The sequence below is a fragment of the Festucalex cinctus genome, chromosome 12, assembly GCF_051991245.1.
Source record: "Festucalex cinctus isolate MCC-2025b chromosome 12, RoL_Fcin_1.0, whole genome shotgun sequence".
Lineage (NCBI taxonomy): Eukaryota > Metazoa > Chordata > Actinopteri > Syngnathiformes > Syngnathidae > Festucalex > Festucalex cinctus.
Window position 1 is genome coordinate 8,804,047 of NC_135422.1, and position 6,474 is coordinate 8,810,520.

The window sequence follows — 6,474 nt, forward strand, 5'->3', positions numbered from 1 at the left end:
TACCTTTAAAAATATTTTTACCACTCCCACACACTTCAAACATAATTGAACTGATTCAATGTTGCTTTTTAAACACATTGAGCACCTTAAAATAAAAATAAAATAAAATGTGAAGAAAAGATTTTGTCTTTGGCGTGAGACTTCTGTAGGTCTACGTGTAAGTTATCTGGGCGTGAGCTGTGGCTGACAGCAGCTCCTCCGTGAGTGTGTTTATTTTGTTTTAGATGTGTTACTCTTCTCCCAGCGTTCAGTAATTGGCTGGAAAGTACAGCAGTGACTGTGCCTTTCCTAATGCATGTAAAAAGCAACGAAAAGATGGCTAAAAAATGCAGTTTTCTGCAGTAATGTGGGGATTCACATGAAAGACAGACGGCACAAAAATTTACAATATAGCTAGGGGAGTTTGTTGAATTCAACCAGTACTTACTTAACTTGACTAATGATGAATGGTTCTTTCTAAAAGAGTCATCTGTAAGTGGAACTTTTCACAAAGAAAGAAAGAAAAGACATTCCTGTTTTTGATAGGCTGTTGCTCTGTAAATGTACCCTAAATGGTCAGAACCATTTTCGCAATTGTTCAAAGGTGGGTTGCACGTCTAAAATGCCATCAATCATTTTCACAATCCGGCACCCTCACGCATCATCTAACCTCTGGCACTCAACAAGACGAATTCCACCGACGCAAAAGTAAAAGGACGTTGACTGCTTCTGAACTAAATGATGGGAAAATGAGAAATTAAAGTCGGGGGCAGTTTCAACATGTATCCATGTAAACAAGCGATGTCCCAGAGGAACTAAGGTCATGTGCCCTTGGTCAGGAAATGTTAGAACAACAACAGATAAGACATCATTAAGCCGTTTGAAAATGAAAGCAGACACTGATCACACCAAAAACACCATCAGTGAGAGACATGCCAAGATTAAATGACAAATACTAATCACACTGATAGAGTTTGGTGATTACAGTAGATTTCCTGCGGTGACACAGATATCAAAGCATTTCCATGATTAATGTGACTTTGATGATGCAAGGTAATGAGATGAATTGCATAGACAATGCGGTGCCTGCGGACACCAGGTAGCCCCCAAGGACCACATGAATAGCCAGCAGGTCTGTTCTAAACATAGATAACATACCTTTTGATGGGACATTGTGATTTCCTAATATTTTTGTAGAAAATGTATTTTAAAAATGTGAGCATTGGCAGATGTTTGTAGAAAAACTCATGGTGCATATTGAGAGTAAAAAAAATAAATAAAAGTATGTTCACATCACACCATGATCCTCCTTCCCAACTGTCTTTTTCACACCAGCACGCTCTTCCCTCTTGTCCATGTACCCGCTTGTCCATTTCCTGTCATGGAGGCCTCGTCTTGTTCCAAAGACGTGATGCTTTGACGCCGGCAAAATAAGGATTTCCTCAGTCGGGCTTCTTAGTCTTGCGTTGAGGAATCATTACAGAACTGCATTGGTACAAGATCATTTGGGTTTTGTGGAATCCAACTGGATTGAAGGGAGCATATTATGGACATTTGACTTTTTTCAACCATTTTTTTATGAAGTGTGCCATACATTATACAATTCATTTTAACAATAAATTAAAATAATCATCCATCAGTAATGGAGTAAATTGGTGATTGCCAATTAAAAAGGCCAGTATTGCCTTGAAATAGTTTCATTTTTAATTTGTGACAGGAAGTGACATCATCTTTGAGCTAGAGTAGCAGATGTGCTCATGCCACCGCCATATGTCAAAGGAACAGGAACTGGAACATGTCTGTTGGATCAATAAAAGCACCGAGGTAGTGGGTGCAACTTCTGGCCTGCATAATGACGCACATACAGTACAACTACGTGTTTGTTGATGTGTGAATTCTACCCGCAAGCCAAACTGATGTTACGATACTATCTTCGAGCTGACAGCCCATCGTCGTGTCGACGTACAATCTTCCACCAACATTAAACACTTTCAATAGGCAGTGTGTTGTTAGTGGCAGTGTAAGGGTATAGAGGAACGCTGACATTGCCGTGTTGTGGCAACACACAAGAAAGCGGGCGTCTGGAAAGTTCCACAACTTCCACATGCTCTTGTTACACCGACAAGTGGAATCTCAGCCTTGCCAAAGCAGGTAGTTGAATTCACTGATGAACTGACATACTGTATCTTGTAGGATCAGTCAAAATCTTGTAAAAGGTTTCAGAACCACCGTCTTTAGATAAATTCAAATATTTCTTTCACCAGAGTTGGCTTTTAAAAGGCCTTTTTCTTCCCAGCTATGACATGAGGCAGTTTCTTATCTTCAATGTTAGGTGAGTCAATATGCTTAGGTGCCCGACAGCCATTGGCAGCGCATCTCAAGCCTCATTGATTGGCTGAACAGATTGTGGCATAGAGATCAAATGTGCTGTAAAGAAGTGTTAAACTGCCGCTCATTAAACATGGCAGGTGGGCCATCTGTCAGAACTGCTAGTTCATTTCCTTTTTGGCTTTGGCATAAAGACTGTTGGTGCTATTTGGAAGAAGGGCCCACATCACCATATCGGGTCACCACAGCCCAGCTACAGAGGAGGCAAGATGAAGTCAGACATGGCATTTAAGTACTGATTTTCTCTAGCTCCTACCAGGGTGCATGTGTTTTCAAAATATGTGACTATCAACAATATTTCAATGTCACTGTCTGCCCATTTTTCACTTGTCATTGTGTGAATGCAGAGAGACTAGTAGTAGCTACAGAGTATAGCCAATCAGTAACTGTTGAGTTCTGTGAGTTCTTCACACCAATTTTCCCATATGCATGTTTTTCACTAAATGTTTGTGTGTCATATCTATGTAAATACATTATGTAAATGTAATTTTGTTTTACATTTGCTGCTGCCAAATCTTCTTTGAGAAAGAGGGTCATAAACTCAATGGGATATTTTTTGGAAAAATAAAGGAAAAATTAAACAAGATAATTTATATAAATAAAAAATAAAATACAATAAATACAAAATTAAAAAATAATTAAAATGAAAATGTAAAGTAAAATGTATAAAATTAAACTTTATATTCTCCACTTTGCCAGAATGAGCATTTTTACGCTTTCACAGCCTTCATACGGGGTGACACAATGTTAAAAAAAAAAAAAAGACATGGACAAAGACAAACACCTTGGGATATACTGAACGAGCTGGACGAAGTGGCTGGGGAGAGGAAAATCTGGGCTTCCCTGCTGCAGCTGATGCCCCGACCCCGATAAGTAGAAGGAAATGGATGGATGGAAATCTCAGCAATTTCTGATGAATTGGCAACTTCTTGTTGAACTTTCCTAACATCTTGACTCTGGCAGCTCCATGATTCAAATCCCTAAATAAGGAATATTGTTTGTAGCCGAACCAAACAAACTGAATCAAGCAGTTTCACATCTCTAATAAGGCATCCAATCATGTCTTACACGAGAGGCCCTTATGTAACTCTTCATTTCCCCCAATCAACATGCTGTTTATACGGACTGAACGCCAGCTGAAAGGCCATAGAACAATTGCAAGTCAGCTTTGCAAAACACTGTCACAGAGAAAAATGATTTCCTATTGTGAGTGCAGATGGAACCACAGAGGTTCCAAAACGGTGTTTATTCTCCAACAACACCATAGAAAAGAGCCTGCGAGGTGATTGTTTGCAGTGGCCCAGAGTAAATAACCACAATGCTGAATGCGCTGTCATTTAATGCCATGTTTACGTCTATTTATACAGCCAAATGTTCAGTTGCATAGATTGATAAAGAATGGTCAGTTATGGACAAAAAGATTCACATCATTTTTTGTTACCTCCCTAAAAATGACCCATATATACACATATATTATATATATGAAAAACAAATATAAAAATCTCCTTTATGTTGCACCAGGTGGTCTAGGCGTTCAAATGTTTGTGAGTGAAACCTGAGCTACTGTTGAGAACCTGCTCCACTTGTCATCAAATATTAACATGGTTGAATGTTTTTTTTGTGTACAGTATCAGTATTCTGTAAACCAGAGCTTCTCATACTTTGAGAATTTTTTTTCCAAGCACCCCCTCTTAATCATAGCACCAATCAAACTTAACTTCACTGTGTTATGCCATAGTAATTAAAAAGTTGCCATTGGTCCAAAGCTAAAATAACGATTATATTTCGAAATATTTTGCGGACCCCAAATAGTTTCCCGCAACTCCTGCTATCAACAGCCTTTTTCTCTACAGCACCTGTGTAAACCCATGGGGTGAATATGAATGTGTCATTTTCACATATCTCAACCTGAAAATTGGGTGAAAACGCCAACTGCTATTTAAAGACAGCATGTTAATGAGCCAGTCAGCGGTGGGAACGTCAAACATTTCAAGCTCGGTATGAATTATGCAGTCCTCTTACTCACACTGCTTAACAGTCCATTGTCTGATCCCGAAATTGGAGTTTCCAAGCAGTAAGTCAACGGCAGTGGGGGCCGGCGATGAGGTCATCGCTGTTGGAAAGGCTGCGGAGCCACGCTCCTTCATGGCCAGGGAACGGTGGCAAAATCCTGTTCCCTCACTCTCAATCCCGCCCGGACACGTTTGGCCTGTTGCAGGAGTGATAAAGCACACAATGCCCTGTGCCCAGCATGAGCTGAGAAAAAAAAGTGTACAGTAGAAGGCATTTGAATTTTCTCAGAACACGTTTTCACTTCATTTCTCTCTTCCCCGTTTGGAACAATTGCGCACACTTGAAAGGAGATGAAAGTGTTCTTAAAGTGGCGCGATTGGATGTTATTTCAGTAAACACGGTGCCACGACACTTTCCAATTGATACAAATGGCTTTTCAATTGCTGACATTATCGCTATGATATATAATAATGTACGCTAACAGCTGGGTGCTTACAATTGTTTGGGACAACCATAAACAATAGTGTATCGTCGTAGTTTTTTCTCACACTATTCTCATTACCGCGGCACCTATTGGCATGCAGACTTTCTCTACTCCAATTTTTATTTTGATGTACTCGTGATTTAAAGATACACACCAGCAGAAAGCAGTTTTAAGGAACATCTAAATGTGTGTTTGTTCTGTCTAAATGTGTATGTAAAATTAAAGTTTAATTTGATTTGAATGCTAATTTATTCTAGTATTATCCCAATTACATTAACAGGATTGCAAGTTAATGCAATTTTTTTTTGCTAAATGCTAAAGTTTTGCTCAAGAGTATACGTTAGCTGTGTTAGCTGCAATGCTAGTTGGTCAGCTATATATTTTTAAACAACTTTGATATTAGTATGTTGTCCATGATAATTATGAGTAACAAGAGTTGTGTTGGTTTGAGTAACACTCCGTAATGGCTGAAAACATGAAAAACAAAAGGAAGGACTCATCTTTGGTCTCAAAATTAACTTGATGTTGTCATTTCTGCTGAGTCACGTAGCTCCCTTTTTTCGCTTTCTGGTTAAATAGGTGTTGGTAGCAGGGCTTCAACTCTTCAGAGCCTTTTTTGCTATTATTTAACGATTGAATGTTTTTAGAATCAACTAATCTATCAATTATCTAATCAACTAATCGGATTCATTTTAATTTTACATGTTTATTTATTTTTCCTGTGACTACGGTTTATTAAGCAGTGACTGGTGTTTATTTCGTACTTCGTATTCGTATAGTGATTTAAAAAAAAAAGGGGCGGGGGGGGGGGGTCATTTATGTTGTACTATGTTACTAGTTCGTTTATTGTTTTCCTAAGTAAAAACAGGTGTTTGCAAATGTCTTATTTTGATTAAAAACAGAAGATATTTTTTCATGAAGGACTACAGAAATCATTGAAAAATTACTGTTGCGCTGAAATCAGATGATTTGGACAATTTTTAATAGAAAAAAAATTGACTCCAAAGGATTACTCGGTTATTAAAATAGTTGTCGATTAATTGATTAATTTTGATAGCTCCACATTGCATGAACAAATGAAGGTTAATGTGACTTTGGGGTTATCTGCAAACAGCGGAGCATGGATGTAAACAATATTGCACAGTACATGACAATACACAACAACATTGCGTACATTACTTGAAAATTTATTTTACTACCAGATATTTTGAATGCTATTTTCCTCTGGATAGTTGTTTTATCATGTTTTTTTGTTGTTGTTATTTTTATAAGGCTAAATGTCAACTTCGATTAATATGAAAGCCTTATGTTGTGATTCGTGACACAATGTTTTTAGGCATATTAGGCATAATATCTTAACACTTTGGTCGTCCCAAAAAAAAAAAAAAAAAATAGTTTATGGCATTTTTTTTCTTTCCTTTTTTTAATTTAAGGACAACAAAAATTTACACAAGTGCATGTTCCTGTATTTTATTTTTGTGAGTGAATTATTTTAAATATTTTTTTTTTAAAAAGCCCCAATTACTAATAATATATAAATATCAATATATTCAATAGTTGCTCACATAATTACCCTAAAATAACCCTTTTTTTTTCTTTTTTTTTTGGGA